A 16,944-nucleotide genomic window follows, 5' to 3' on the forward strand; every position below is an offset into this window, starting at 1 on the left:
CTTCATCTCTGCGCCAATATATCACATCATCACAAATTAATTTCGCATAAACTAAGGTGAGATTTATCCTTCTTAACTTCTAGGTGCCTCCAGTGTTTGTGTCTATATTTTCTGTAATTGTTTTGGCCATAATGGGAGCCCAAGGAATTTAAGGTATCGTCCACCTGACAGAAAGAGGCAGTATGCTTTACAATGAGACCAGTTGTAGCCTGAAGTCCACTGCTTACTGGATAAATTCTCCTTTCCCTTGAGGGAACACGCTGTGGCTTGCTTTGCTATAGAAACCTACAGTGTTACATTTCCTGCAATGAATTTCTCCTGAAGACTCTGCCATGCCTGTCTGTCTGTTAATGAAACAATCTGGCACCAAGAGTTCAGGTACTTTCACGTTGTATCTGGCTGTTAATCAGAATCCCTTGCTAATTACACTTCCATTGCCTCGGAGCAACAACTGCCTGCAAAATTTCCTCAGAGCCGGTTTTATCTTTCTCCAATACCTACTGCTGCAGGAATCTGAGCTTTTGAAATGTACTTCTCTAGCAAACGGTATATTGGAACTAGACATCTACAGCTCCTGACGAGATGCATTTAAAAAAGACGTGCCAGTATCAGTCCTTTAAAGAGAGCCAGACCTGTGATCCTCCTCAGGAAGCCAGTAGGTACATGCTTTTTAAAAAGAAGAGTGGTTTCTCTGAAGGTACTTCTGGGAACCTGGGCCTTTGTATAATTTTTTTTGAGCCCGTGAGCTGTGATAAGACAAAAGTCCAGGTCACAAAGTGCTACAGACTGCTAGTTTGTCAAGAGTCTCAAATCAGGACAGGTCTGTGCTAGTGTGTGAAAAGCTAATGCTTTTCTTTTCGATGCAAGAAGCACACAAAATTTGCAATTGGAAGTTGGTGAGGTGAGACTGACAGAGGGCTGAAGATTTTCAGAGGTAAAGTTTGTTTGGGGAAAAAAATGAAAAGATAAAGGGCCAAAAAAAAAAGCGCTACGGGCTCTTCTAGAGAAGTGATTGGAGCTTTGTCATTGTAATGATTAGTTTTTGTGGCGTCTGTCTGCTGGAACCAGAATAATGCAGACACAGAAGCACGTGCTTAAAAAATCCTGTTCTGTGTAGGGGGAAAAAAAGAATTGATTAAATAGCAATAAGACTTGAGTTAATTGATTAGAAGGACCATAGGGCTAACATCCAAACTGCATTCAAATCATTTTTCTATTACTGACTTCTACCAAGCACATGCAGCACACCTGGAAACAGCATGTTTCATCCTGCTGCTGTCTTCCCATCACATATTCTGCACAATAGCTATGCATAAGTCCAGGCAGCCTAAATAAATACACATTTCCTTCCTTGTGTTACACCAGTTAGACTAGAATGTTTCAGCCTGATTATCTCTTCAAAAGCAGGCAGTCATATTTATTTTAATTTAAAACTCATCATGTTAGAGACACTGGGAAAATTATGTTAGAGGTATAATGCATTCTTATTCGTATCTGACAGACAAAGGGAGCTTTATGTTATTTGATTTGGATATTGATATACTGGTACTCTTCAAAGATAGAAAGTTTAATGTCATTTTCTTTTCAAACACACTCTGCACAGACCACTGCTAGTGTGTAATTATTTTAGGAGCTAGATTTGCAAGGTGGCATAAAGAGCCATTATTCTTCTCGAGAAGGTCAAAGTAAAAGGCATGCTACAATGCTTCAGGATGCCTCAAATCAGAGTAAGTGGATATGGTACCCCAGGGCCAAAAGACTGCTCAGTTTCAAGCAGACACCTCCCTACCTTTGCAGAAGTCTGGCAAAGACCTACAGGAAAAGATGTCTGATCATCTCCAAACTAATACAACTCATCACTGCCTTTCCCAGTGGTGGCAGCCTGCTGCTTTTTCTCTTAAACATCACATAAGGCTGTGGCAGGAGATCCTTGGAAGACGTGCTCAGCAGTATGAAAGTATATGGACAATGCTGACCACAGTGCAGGCATGCTGCTCCTCTAGACGAAGGCGAATGACCACGTCTCTGTATAAACGCAAGCACCTAGCTAGAACACATGCACACTTCTGTAAAGGTAACCATGCCGGACTTCCTGGGCTCTCCATTTCTCCTGCACAGAGGAGAGCGCTGAGTCAGTGCTGTTGCTGGAAGCTGAGATATTGAGGGGCTTCTGCTCAGCTGAGATTTAGCATTTCCAAATACTGTCATACTATACAGAAAAATAAAATAAAACAAAATAAAATAAAACAAAATAAAATAAAACAAAATAAAATAAAACAAAATAAAATAAAACAAATAAAATACAAAGAGCCTGAATTCTGTAAGGAGTTGGATTTAACGATCTACCTGCGCAGCTACCTGACTTTTCAGGCTTCTAGTTTATTTTGTTGTCACGGGTGGTTCTCACTTATGAGTGTTTTTTTTTTTTTAATTTTGAAGCAGTTTATATCGTTCCTTTTGTAATGTGCACACACACACACACATACACACAAACACACACACACACACACTCCGCGCAATGTGATGCTTTCACTCTTATTAATTTGACACAAAAAAATGAACAAAATGAGAATCATTGAGTGATGTGTGCATGAAGGGAGGAAAAGAAGGAAATATTAAAAAGCTTTTAAAAAGCTTTTTTTTTTCTTCTCATTCCATTTCATGATTAACTCATGGAGATGACAATGACATAACAGAACTGTTAAAATTATTGGCCTTCTCATAGCCAAGCTACTACCCCAAGTAATTACTCCATCTTTTGACATATTTACTGCTTTATGGCTTTGGTCTATATAACTGTCTATACAATAGGAATATGCATAAATGTTTGTATTTATCTCCACTATCAGTGTATAAGCAGCTCAAGCATACCAATGAATGACTCTTGATTGTATATGAGAAATGTTTTAAAAAACATACTTTTACTCTCAGTGGCAAATTCAGCTGCAGAGAATGACTTACCTGCGGCACAACTAAAAGCACAACTCAGCTTTCAGAAGTCCTAATTCAGACTGTGAACCATCGTCTCCATATAACTATTAAAGAAACACCTTCACATTGGTCATTGGTATCTTGTGTCCTCCCAGAATACTGAACTCAGCAAAACTCAGTCTTGTGAACATAAAGAAATATTTCCCGAAGAGGAATATCTCTACCATCTAAATTCTGAACAATGTCCTTTATGGCAATAACACTCAAGGACGTGTTCTGCACACGCAGTGAACAGGCTATATGACTGTGTGGACTTCTTTCAATAAAGGGAACTGATACTGCACCAGACTTATGCTTCTTTAGTCTACTCTGAGAAAATATCATCATCCCAATAACTTTTGTGAACTTTGCACCTTGTTCCCAGGAGACCTTCAGACACTGAGCACTCACCTCTTTCTCAACTCACTGACTTGTCTGCTAACAAACTCAGTGGCAGGAAGATTGTCATTTGCCACTGCTGACAGTATTCAGAGGTGGTTGCTGGAAGGAGACATGCTGGATGTAGCCGTGTGTAAACACATGCCCTTCTGTCCTTTGGCATAAAGAACAAGATGGTCTAAGAGAGAGAGTTAAAACCACAGGCCCTCCCAAATCTGTTTCTGACGTAACCTTGGTTATCCAAACAGCTCTACACTATGCATGTGCTGATCAGTATGTAATCCAAGGAAGGTAGATGTAGAGCATGGTAACTGCTGGGAGCTCTCACTCCCTGTTGAGATCTGGAGCTAAGGCTGTGCTGACCTGTATGTAGCTCTTTATTCCAGGCTTTCAAATGCTTGAGCTTTGGTGAACTCAACAAGAAAACTCTAATTCTGTAGTAATAAGCTTTTGCTCAGTACTTGAGCAGAAATTTGCTCAAGTAAATTTCCTTGTTAGGAGATTTATGTGTGATACTGTCAGTGTCTGTTAAGCTAGAAGGAGTCCTATTTTCCTGCCTCCTTTTCCTAAGTGGCCATTCCATTTACTACTTATCTTCTTTGGGTGAAATTAACCTCTAAAATATCTGGAAAGTGAAAGAGCTCTCAGGGCTGTAAGAACCATCATCAGCACAAAAAGGACAGCTGTGCTCCACAGCCATTCCTCTAAGGGAATGAGAAGAGTCTGTTGATACACCTCCCTCTCTCTCTTTCTATTCTCTCTGCATAAAATATATTGCCATCCTACCACCACCCCTAGCAAGCTTTTTAAAGACTGTTGAGCAATGTCGTGTTGCAAATGAAGAAAAAGGGCTCTTTGCAGTCTTACGCTCCTTCACACCGACATATCGTAGGCTGGCTGTACAGAGCAGTCAATTTATCATGCCCTGCTCTTTCACCGTATCCATACCTGGCTTAGTCAGCTTTTCCAGATATACCCTGGCATACCTAATCTTTCTACCTGGAAGTGAAAATAGAGACTCCTAAATGTTTTCCCAGCACATTATAAACCACTCGTGACTTTAAAGACTCAGTGGGAGGCACTATTATTTAGATTTTTGAGGCCCCTGAAAAACATCTCTACGGAAAAATTCACAAGGAAGCAGCTAATGTATAGATGACCTCTAATCAAAGAAAGTGTTGTCCTCAGCCTAACTGAGCTATAATATCAACTGCATTGTTCTGAAGATCACCACCAGGTGGAAAGGATACTGGAAAGGAACTTGAACAAAGATTATCTGTTTGTGGCAGATGTGTAAAAATGAGCAGAAGGAATTAGTTTTGCATAATGTCTAAGCATGTATAAAGAGTGATGGGATAGCAGAGTAGAGAGAAACAAACAATGGATATGTCTGGCCTAACATATTTAAGGAAGAGTACCAGGACCCGAAGAACACCACCAGAAACCTGGGTCCTCTACAGAGACATATGAGAGCTGATCAAATGTCACTTAATCATAGCTTTGCCTGTTGTAGTAGATATAATTTGATGCATTTTGTGCATTTTAGTAACCTAATGCAATCCTAAGGTAATCTATTTGTGCTTTGAAGGGGTGTGACAAGCCAGAAGAGATGTTTTTCCTCACCATAGGGATCCCCTTGCCCACCTCCATGAATCATCTGCGGATGAGTCAAATGAAAGTATTCTCTCAATTAGCTGGCCAAATTGGCAGCATCCTTCAGCTAGTGCACAGCACTGACAGGCCTCTTAACTTTGTACTTCCTAATTTTCAAGTGTTCTCATTTGTATTACTTCCACCTGTCATACCCTAGCACCAATCTCCTTCATGTGGGGAGAGGAAGAAAATGTTTCTAGGGAAAAGTGATCAAAGATGCTGATACGTTTTGCAGGTCAGAACAACTCCCCCACCTTTCCAAGATCCTAGGACTCATACTGGATAGACTAATACTCATTCTCCCAAGTGCTGCTGGTCAGTCATCCTAATTTTCCTCTCCAGATATCCCACTTACTTCTTTTTCAGCTCTGAGCCTTTCTAACCCCTTTCTAACCCTCTGCTCTCCGCATGCCTGACATCTCTTCTTTCATTTAAATCTCCTTCCTTTCAGCCACCATGCACACCCTTTTTCTTTTTCTCTCTCTCTCTCTCCAAAAATGGTTTGAGCAGTTTCAGAGCTACTCTATGTCGATAACAACTCCTGGAGCAAACAAATAAAAAACTCACCTTGACAAAATCAACAGACAATGACGTGTGTGTACCTCAACCTCTGATTTCTGTCAAGGAGAGACTTTGAACAGGCAGTATCTTGGCATAGCTGAGACTTCATGATGAATGATTCCCTTAGAGCCACCTAAGTCATGTGGACCCTTACTGTTTGCTAGCTCTAGGACTGTCTATTTTTCATGTGCTCCACAATCTGTTTGGCATGTAGGTGATTAGCATGCTCCAACCTAGACAACTAAATTCTTTCTATAATTATATTTTCAATTTTACTTCCTTGCGAAGTCTGTAACTGCCAAAGAAAACTGGAATAAACCTAAGCAGCAAATTATTTCAAGGATAGTAGACATCCAGGTCTGAGACACAGATTTGCCCAAGAACTTCAGTATAATCTGATTTTTGAGAAATGCTCGTTTGCATTTATTTAATCAGTACTTTACAAAACGTAAATACCTTATCACACAACCTCTAACACAGAGCTCCAGCACTGAGCATTGTTCCGATGGTACAAGGCTACTTTCAAAGCTATATGTGAAAGGCAGTATATGTGAAAGGCAGTATATTTCTTCAGACCTTTTCTGAAAAAAAAGCAACAATTAGAAAAGAAGAGGTTCTCAGTTATAAAGAGAGATAATGCCCAGCTGGAATGATCAGCACTATATCACATTTGCATTATTTTTTAACTCTGTTTCTAACAGATAGCAGAAGCAGGAATAAAACCATGGAAGTACTTGACTTATTTTAAATTCAACTACTTTTGCTAAGAATAACCTTAAATAATGTCAGATTTCGCTACACAGCAAGGAGCAAGAGACGTAACTGAAACGTGAAAAAGCTGTGTTCTTCAGAGAAACCACATTAAAACCTTCCTTGAAGCAAATTCTGTTCTATACAACTTCTCTATTAATCTCATAGGACTTGACTGCTACTGTCTTGCTGGGAAGTACTGGGGAAAAATACCGTACTTATATCCCCAGTTAGCTCTACTTTTATTATAATTCACCGTCAGGGTTTGACAAAGAAAGAGCAGAGATAGATAGGATTTACTCTGGCTCTGTCCTCTTTTCCCTAATCCAGAATGCATTGATCACAGAGAGGCAAGATAACTTACTACTTTTGCAAAATAAGGGAGAAGGAATTGTGATGGCTCATTCCTGGCACTCTGCTGCTGGAGACATAACAGCACATCCCATCCCCTTCACAGAGTGTAGATGAAGACAATCTAGCCGTGATTACTGTGTAGTTACCACAGGTGCATGTTTTTATTCTAAATATACAGTTACAACTCCAGGGAATATCACTGTGATGGAGGTGAGCTCTTTTGAAACACGAGTCAGGTTTATATTCTGCCTTCTCCAGAAGTAGCTCTCTGCCTGCGTATTAAGCATTGTGTGAGAGGTCTAAAACATAACAGGCAGAGATTATAGAGTCAGAGAAAAATCCATACAGAAAACAGACCTAACTTCAAATCTAGCCTCTTTAATGCTTTTATGACTTTAGCACAGGAAGCAAGATAATTACTCAATCACTGGCAACTTCTTGAATCTCTTTTACTATCTGAGAAAAACAGTATTATTACTCTGCTGTTCAGAGAAATGGAAATGCAAGGTTTTGCTAAGCTTTGCTTGAATGAAAGAGTTGTTCTTCAAAACACAGGGAAATCAAGATACTGTAGTTGTAGATAAAGCTTTACTCTAAATATTTCATTATGAATAACAGTGTGCACTTGAGTATTTGTATTTCAGATTGACAGCCACAAGAAACATATCAGGGTCTCTGCCGTTGGGTTACCAGCACAAGTAAATCTCAGAGCCTTACAATACCATCAAATGTAGGCAGGTTCATTCTCCCGGGTCACTCTGCACAGACAGATGAAGGGCATTGCAACATATTCACTTGAGAAAAAACTGTAAGCGGTCTGATATCTTCCTACCCACAAACCTTATGTTACTACCCACACAGCCAAACTGTGTCAGCAGTTCATGGGATCTTTCCTAATCTGCTTCACTGTAAAGTTACCTGAGGCTAAATCACTGTGCAAGGTAGTATAAACTGAGATAGCTGACCACGTCCTGAAGCGGGTTAGTCCCAATGCAGCTGAATGAGGAGGGTACTAAGAAATGAGTATAGGTCATAATGTCTTTAGTATCTCAAGGTGGACTAGTTGCATGCCACCTACACATATCCTCAGTGATTTCTATGTATGAATATCACACATCTTCCTGGTTTGTATAGTCATAAAATTAACCCAGATCTATCTAAGTGCCTGACTACCTCCCTCTCCCATCCATACACACACTTTGGGCAGGCCTTTCTCTTAAGTCTTCATCACCTGAAACTCCCCCTCTGATATCAGAAGGAGAGATGGTTCTTGTTCAGAGTGCCTAAAAATAGAGATGGAATTCTTAATTACTAAGTTTCTGTAACACCTATTCACTTTCATTTTCTTCTGCCGTTGCCAATATTCATAAAATTCAATGACGCAAAGTCTAGTTGGAGGCTTGTAGCTAGAAGGGGGTCAGTATCCTGTTCAATTTATTCATCAATGACCTGGAGGAAGGGAGAGTGCCTCCTCAGCAAGTTTGCTGATGATACAAAACTGGGAGGAGTGACTGATACACCAGAGGGACCTGGACAGGCTGGAGAAGTGCACAGAGAGGAACCTCCTGAAGTTCAACAAAGGCAAGTGCAGGATCTTGCACCTAGGGAGGAATAACCCCATGCACCAGTACAGGCTGGGGGTTGACCTGCTGGAAAGCAGCTCTGAGGAAAAGGACCTGGGTGTCCTGGTGGACAACAAGTTAACCATGAGCCAGCAGTGTGCCCTTGGGGCCAAGAAGGCCGGTGGGATCCTGGGGTGCATGAGGCAGAGTGTTGCCAGCAGGTGGAGGGAGGTGATCCTGCCCCTCTCCTCAGCCCTGGGGAGGCCTCCCCTGGAGTCCTGTGTCCAGTTCTGGGCTCCCCAGTACAGGAGAGCCATGGCACTCCTGGAGAGAGTCCAGCAGAGGGCTACCAAGATGATTAGAGGGCTGGAGCACCTCTCCTCTGAAGAAAGGCTGAGGGAGCTGGGCCTGTTGAGCCTGGAGAAGAGAAGACTGAGAGGCGATCTCATCAATGTGTGCAAGTATCTGAAGGGAGGGTGTGAAGAGGGTGGGGCCAGGCTCTTCTTCATGGTGCCCAACCAAAGGACAAGGGGCAACGGGCACAAACTGCAACACAGGAAGTTCCATCTGAACCTGAGGAAAAACTTCTTCACTGTGAGGGTGACAGAGCACTGGAACAGGTTGCCCCGAGAGATAGTGGAGTCTCCTTCCCTGGAGATATTCAAAACCCGTCTGGATGTGATCCTGTGCAATGTATTCTAGATGCCCCTACTTGGGCAGGGAGGTTGGACTAGATGATCTCCAGAGGTCCCTTCCAACCTCAAACATTCTGTGAAACACTTGCAGAACACGCTAATTTTGCTATTTTGTAGAGAAAATTAGGACATGAGGACATTCCTTGAATGAACGGTATATCATTTTGCTAAAAACCAACCATTATACTGCAAAATATAACCAAAGGAGACTGGAAAGTCTTGTGCAAATAGTCCTGTTTATCTTTCTTACTTTTTTTTTCTTTACCATCTGTTAGATCCATATGCCTTCTTAAATAAGAGCTAATTATAGATCTCCACTGCAACTAATCGAATAGTGGTAACTATTGCAAACTTCTACTGGAAAATTATATAAAAATTCCCCCCAGAACAGACATTGAGATAGTTGATTTTCCAGTTTTCTAGACTTGCATAGACAGTAGTCATAGCTGATGCATGCGTATCTGTGTTAACATATGGGAAAAAATTATGACAAGCTGCAGTAATAGTAAGAGCCAAAGTACAGTTTCGGCCAAGTACAATAGAAAGGGTGACCTTGGGACAGAAAGTGACTGTCATCATTGCCTAGTAAATAGCCACTGATGTCCACTGTAGCAGAGCTCTTTTGTGTTCTGTGTTTTCACGTCTCTACTCTATTCATTGCAAGCTGAAGCACGGTTGCTATGGGCTATCAACATTCAAGAATGGGGCTGTTAAATGTTATGGTAATAGAAAACAAAATTTGAGCTAAATCATAGAATCATGGGACAGATTATTCCTTTTCTCAAAAAAAAAAAAACCTTTCAAGGCAGTGTATATGGAATTTGGGATGGACAGCATGGTTCAGAAGTGTAAGGCAGAGCAAATACCCTTCTCCCTGTAGATGATTCACTTAATCTCCTGGGAAATTCTGAAGACTTTATATTTTAACTGTGCTCTAGCATATCTTGTCCTACCCGCTCTGTACTCACCATATGCAGAATTTGCTCTCCATAATGTGGACATCATGAATCTGAGATCAATAGATGAGAAGATCAAGCATGTCAGTGGATGGGGACTTTCCAACTGCCAAGCATTTATTGCAGGAAGAGGTAAGAACAGCTATGTATGTGAGTGATTTTTTTTAAATTAAAAGTCTTGTTTTCTGACACTTCTTCATTTCTTTACAGAGCAACTCTCATTGAATTACAGTCCCAGAATATTCCTCCTCTGGCCTGTACTGCTCCACAGAGTGATAGGGAAAAGAAACATTCCTGTCGCAAAATTATCTGGCTTTTAGCACTGGGAGAACATGAGCAAAGAATGATCCAATACTAAAATTAAATTTAGGAAGAGAGATTTCAGCCAATTTAGAGAACAATAAATGTCCTAATGAGTTCAAAAAGAACAAGACTTCACTTTCATGTCCAATAGACATTTGCATAAATGTCCATTTACACCGCTCAGGTAAATGTTTTATAACCATCTCCAATGTCAATGTCACTTTGCATTGCTGTGTAATATGAAAAGACTGAAGGACAAAAATGAATCCAGTCCTAAATATAGTAAATGAGTAGTTGACGTGCCTTTGAAAACTCCAAAACACTAGATATCTCTTTCAGCATCACAAGACCATGACAATTTCAAACTGTCATGCTGACCTCCCAGTCAGTTTGGAAGTTTTCTGGCAGGAACAGGATTTTTTTTGGTTTGCTTGTTTGCTTTTTCCCGAAAAAAAGGAAAATGGAAATAGTTTCTTTTAAGTTAACTCATTCCAGCCATCAGTCAATCAGTTTTTCCCATTATAACTGTCACAACCTCTTTATGTGAATCAGTGGTGTAAAGAGCAGAAAGTCCTAACAAGGAGGTGAAAGCAGAAAGTTTATCTTATTTCAGGGGAAAAAAAAAAAAAAGAAAAAAGAAAAAGAAATTTCCAGGAGTTCATTTTGGCTAGTCTGCCAATGGGAAGTTTTCCTCCACTTTTCTCGCCACTGCTCACATGGTGTTTGATAGCCAGAATGCTACAAATGTTTCAAAGATATAGATATGATAGAGGCAAAATAAGCAAAACCAAAAAAAAAAGTATTTTACAGACGTATCAAGCATAGATATAACACTAGAAAACACAAGAAGACATGATCTTTGGTCTTAGGGGTGAGCTTGTGGCTAACGATATCTGGCTCTACAAAAGATGCCTTTTCTTACCAGGCTGGGCCTTGCATCTTTGTGTCTCAGTCCCCATCTGCAAACAGTTAATAAAGATTTCCTTTCATCTATTTTTCGCTTAATCAAAGACCAAGTCACGTAAGAGTCAATTTTCACACCATACAGATATAAAGTAGTCTGTGTGGGTTTTTTTTTTATTTTTTTTTAATCATTATTGTTCTGATGCTTCAACATTTGGTTTCACTTCACAGTGTACACAAAAAAAAAAAAAAAAAAAACACACATTTTTTTCCATATAAAAGCTGCAAGTCCCCAGTATGCTCCCTAGTCTATCATTTACCCAAAGAACTTTTTTTTTTCCTGAAAAGCTCACATTAGAAGAATCTATTAGACTGTATAACATGCTACAAACTTATGTGAAATAATGGCAATGACATGTTTTTAACTAGATAAAATCATATTGACCAAGTAAGCAATAGAGGTTCATTCCTAGGACCCTGCAATGAGGAAAGCTTATAGCTGGACATAGACATCCAGGCATTGTCTTCAGAGCACAGCCTCTTCCCACATCATCTGAAACAGCAGAACCTGTTTATATAAGATCACAGACATACATCTTTGCAAAAGGATGGGTTGGAAGAAAATGCAAAGATGCACAAACTCACTAAGTACAAAGGAACAAAAAGGGAATGAAGGAAGAGCGTGTAACACCGAGCTCCCAGCTTGCGCCCGGGCAATGCACTGACTCACAGCCACGCTGGCTGAAGCAGCAGGTCAAATCAGAAGCTGCAAGGGTTAAACAGTAAGGTTTGCCCAGCCATAGCTAAGGGTGAGTTGGGCAGGAGCTGCTGGCAATAGAGGAGAGTAAATGGACTTGAGGGACAGTCAGTCTCAAATGCTTCTGAATCAACTGGAGACTCTCCAGGGCCGGCTCAGGGACTGCAAAAACCTACGGTCTGCATGGGATGGGAATGTGTGACGGTATGATTCTCCTTCCAGGCGTGATCATGCAGTCTCCTCCTGTGGACACCTCCCAGTACCTAGAAAGAGCGAGGCAGAGCTGCTGTCAGCTCCTCGTGATCCTGCTCTGGGTGGGATTTCCAAGGTAACTGCTCTCTGGAGCCTCCCTTTTGTTCCCCGGAGAAGCAGCCAGCTCCCACTGCCCCAACTCAGCCCAGGACTGACAGCAGTCTGTTATTCTCTGCAGGCATTGCCCCAAACAGAGCTTTTAAGCTAAAAGCCCCTTTTCATTAACACATGTACATCTCAAAAACTCCATAAGAACCAATGTAACTTTTTCATATAACTCTGCATATAGCAAGGGAGAAAGAGAGAGAAGTAGAAGGAAAGAAAGGAAGGAAAGGAAGCAGGTCCAGACCCGACACCAGGGACCTTGACTCCACTCACTATGAAACTTAAAGAAAGGTATAATTCTCCTCACTTTACTCGCAGGAGAAAGTGAAGCTCTCTCTCTTGCACATGCTCTCTCATACTCTTTCCTTCTGTTTTCCTAATGCTCTCAGAGATTTCTATTTTTAGCCAGTCATCCTCTCTGCAGTTTCTTTAAATTGTAATTGGATAATCTTCTAGAATCTGGGAGACCCCTTTATCAGAGGAATCCCTGGAGATACAGCCCCTATTTGATTAGATTGAGAGTCACTAAATTAGCAAAGGACTGACTAAAGATATGATTCTTTGTTCGTAGGAGAAATCCTGTATTACCAGCAACTATCTTCTAAGGACTCTTATAATTAAATATGCATGCTTGTACATTCCTGTATTTTACTTCTGTGAAATAAGACCCTGAATTGATGAGTATCATGCTCTGTATGTGTGTTTCTTTGGGAATCTGGACCTTAGCCTACACACTAGCTGCACTGGACCTTAGAGATCCCGAATGCGTAGGCACCATTTGAACTAATTTCCCCAAATCAGTTTCATTTTTTGCACCCTCTCTGAGCGTGCATGTGGCTCCTAGTCACATGCAAAAGCCCTACACGAAACAAGTGATAGCTGGAAGTCAGAGCCTAGAAACACAGAAGCTATACACCTCCTTTTACTGACCCACCTGTTATTCTCCCACTACTGGCATGGGATAGCTGCCATCTCTCATCAAAACCCCAGGAACTCAATCAGAACAGTCCTGAGTGACCTTTAAGTCAAACTGGAAAGTCAAGATTTGAACAGTTTCAACTCCTCTGATGAGTGGTACAGATTGGGAACACAGTTTTCCCCTAATGGGCTGTTATGGTACCATCATATGCCTGCTGTTCAAGCAGGAGACGGATGAAGGGAGACCTTGCATTCGCCAAACTTTCATCTCCACCATTACGGCCAACTGCACTGGACTCGGATGATAAGTTACTGTGAATTAAATATACAAACACATTTTGTGACAGTCTAATCACAAATGTAATAATAAATCTAATCTGTTAGACCTAAGAGACAGTCCCTAAGATCCCAGTATAAAATAAATAGTCAAAACAAATTTCATCAGGACCCTTGATGCAGGCAGACGGCACTTAAATACTCGAGCCAAACTGTATAAGGGTGATGTTGTCTGCTTATTAAAGAGATTAAGTGGATGAAAAATGTGTATAAATGTTAAAACACACACACACACACACACACACACACACACACGCACACACACACACACACACACACACATACACACACACAGAATTAATTGCAGTTCAATTTTCTGGAAAGTAGTTCCTGTTCACAATAAAAACAATGTCACTATAAAGTAGCTTCCAAAGCATAGCAGGTTACTTATCTGTAAGAGGAACCTTTTCAGTATAAACCATAAACTTAATGGAAGACTAAAATGCACTTTGTTTTGTTTTACATGTTTCAAGCATTGCTTTGAGCAGATATTTTAAATCTTTCCATCCAGCTGTGGCATGAGATTCTCCTCTGCTAGGTCAGCCAGCTCTTGTCTTATTAGTGAGTTAATTGCTAAACTGAACAAAACACGATATTTTTTTTCCTTTCTTATTCATTTGCTTCTCCAATTAGATTCCATCAACCTCTGCCATTGCATTTTTTTTTTTTTTGCTTTTTAATTTTGCCCATTATCTCAATTGAAATCCTGCTGCAGCTTCATCTGGATCACACATGCACATAAATCAGCAAGAGGCCGATCATACTTTGTCAATGCATATCAGGCACAAGCCACTTGGCTTTCTATCTGGGATTTCATTAAACCACATTAATGTTCTCTCTGCCTGGGATGTGCCAAAAGTATCATTAGCTGTTCTTTGGACTGGTTTCTGGTAAGGCTGTTCATTGCCTTCAGTTTGCATTAAGGGTCATTCAAGAAGAGAATCTGTTATCACTTCCTGCACATTCTGTCTTTTCATTTGGCATAAACTTTGCATACATATCATGGTCTTGCAATAAGCTTCTAAATGGACTAAGCACTATAAGACTAAGGGTCCTGGATCTAACCCTACTTGCCTTCCTCAGGAAAATGCATGTAAGACTTCCCAGCTGAAATGCATCAAATTTTGTCTATCAAAACAATTTCATATAATCTCCACTAGACTCAAAATGCAAAATGTTTTCATAATAAATACATATATTCAAAGAAGACTACTAAAAGTGTTATTACATAGAGAGTGAACTTGCATGAAGTTATGATAACTTACTCAAGATGATCAATGGCCGAAATGGGAATCGAATTCTCATGTGGTTTGAAGGAAGTCTTGTATAATACAACTGACAAGCAGTTTTATTAGGCACATTTTGTTCCAAATGTATGTGGCTACACTTCTATCTAGACAGCACTCAAGAGATCTGGATTCTCAAAGCTATTACCATTTAATGAGGTAAATCATGCCTCAATTTCAACATATTAATTTATCCTTCACTTTGTCTCTTGTATAACCAGTCTGTTATTATAGGGAACAGAGTAATTATTTTATTATGTGCATGTGTATTTACCATCTAATACAATAGCAGCTACCATTTTGAGCTCTGAGTTTAATTAAAATACTTATCACAGTGCTATCAGCTGTCTTATCAAAGCTGACTGAAAAGCACTTAATGGACCTCAGACGCAAGTCTTTGATGGCTTCCACAATAACTAAATTGTGTAGATATTTCTCGGGATAGCTTTTGTCTTGTGCCAAACATACTCACAAGTTTTTTCTAATGACTTCAGCAGATTTTTGCTCTTTTCCTTCATCCTCTAAACTTATCCATCAACAATCCCAATAATTTTCACAGAACAGCCAAGGTTGGAAGGGACCTCTGGAGATCATCTAGTCCAAGCCCCCTACCCCTGTAGTGGCATCTAGAATACATTGCACAGGATCGCGTCCAGGCGGGTTTTGAATATCTCCAGCGAAGGAGACTCCGCTGCCTCTCTGGGCAACCTGTGCCAGTGCTCTGTCACCCTCACAGTGAAGAAGTTTTTCCTCAGGTTCAGATGGAACTGCCTGTGTTGCAGTTTCTGCCCGTTGCCCCTTGTCCTTTGGTTGGGCACCATGGAGAAGAGGCTGGCCTCATCCTCTTGACACCCTCCCCTTCAGATACTTGTACATGTTTATGAGATCGCCTCTCAGTCTTCTCTTCTCCAGGCTCAACAGGCCCAGCTCCCTCAGCCTTTCTTCATAGGAGAGATGCTCCAGTCCCCTCATCATCTTGGTAGCCCTCTGCTGGACTCTCTCCAGGAGTGCCATGTCTCTCTTGTCCTGGGGAGCCCAGAACTGGACACAGGACTCCAGGGGAGGCCTCCCCAGGGCTGAGGAGAGGGGCAGGATCACCTCCCTCCACCTGCTGCCAACACTCTGCCTAATGCACCCCAGGATCCCATCGGCCTTCTTGGCCCCAAGGGCACACTGCTGGCTCATGGTTAACTTGTTGTCCACCAGGACACCCAGGTCCTTCTCGGCAGAGCTACTTTCCAGCAGGTCAACCCCCAGCCTGTACTGGTGCATGGGGTTATGCCTCCCTAAATTTTTCGAATTAGCAATCTGAGGTGCAGTCCATGAAGGTAAACACATCTACCTGATGTTGGCTGAATCAGCACCAACACTTCCGACAGTACTCAGGGAGCATGATTTGCAAGATTTGAATTTCAGACTCTTAGACCTAGAAGCTCAATGGGCTCTTCTTCTGGAGGTATTAGCACTTAAAAGTTCACAGAAGACAACAGGTCAGGCCTGTGTTGCAGCTGTTTACACCTTCTTTCCTAGCTGTTAAGCTCTTTCCCAAAGAATATGAAAGCGAGTAGTATATTTTCATGTGACATAACTTTGGGAACAACTTATCATTTCTGCTGCTGTACTTTAAAAAAGAGAAAGAACACATAAGTATATTATTCCTTTGGATTTCAATTGCAGAAAAGCCTTAAAAAAAGAAGAAATATTGGAGATCCCACCCACCCCAAAAAATTGTGCTGGAATAACTAGAAAAGTAATCCTACCTATAATATAGGAGAGAAAGAACCAAAATTTGTTGAAATAAAATCCTTTCCCTTTCTTCAGTGCTTTTATAAGTGCTGGAAACAGGCGAAGTTGGCATCCATTACCCAGGGAACAGTGATTTAGATTAAGATTGTTCTACAGATATTAACAGGAAGAAAAAATTACTGTTCATTTTGCATGAAGCTTTTCCACTACTCATGTCCTTGTAAGGATAGATGTCCTTGAAAATGAGAGCTATGGGAAATCACAGAAGAGCCTGTGGATATGAATTATGGGGAAAAGACTAAGAGTTAGCTTGTTCTTATTTAAAATTAATAGAGGGAATTTAAAGACTTGATGGAAACTCTTCACACAGGCAAAAAAAATGAAAAACAGAGAAGAAATTGGAAAGCATCCAAAATAGGCTTGGCAAGAATCTTCAGG

At 40.8% G+C, this 16,944-nt stretch overlaps 1 protein-coding gene across 2 annotated transcripts in view; it reads right to left on the bottom strand.

Annotated features, from left to right (window-relative positions):
- Nucleotides 1–16,944, bottom strand: part of FAM135B (family with sequence similarity 135 member B) — a 223,940-nt gene that overhangs the window by 94,796 nt on the left and 112,200 nt on the right. The gene's annotated exons all lie outside the window — the stretch shown is intronic.

Source organism: Struthio camelus, chromosome 2, assembly GCF_040807025.1.
Source record: "Struthio camelus isolate bStrCam1 chromosome 2, bStrCam1.hap1, whole genome shotgun sequence".
Classification (NCBI taxonomy): Eukaryota; Metazoa; Chordata; class Aves; order Struthioniformes; family Struthionidae; genus Struthio; species Struthio camelus.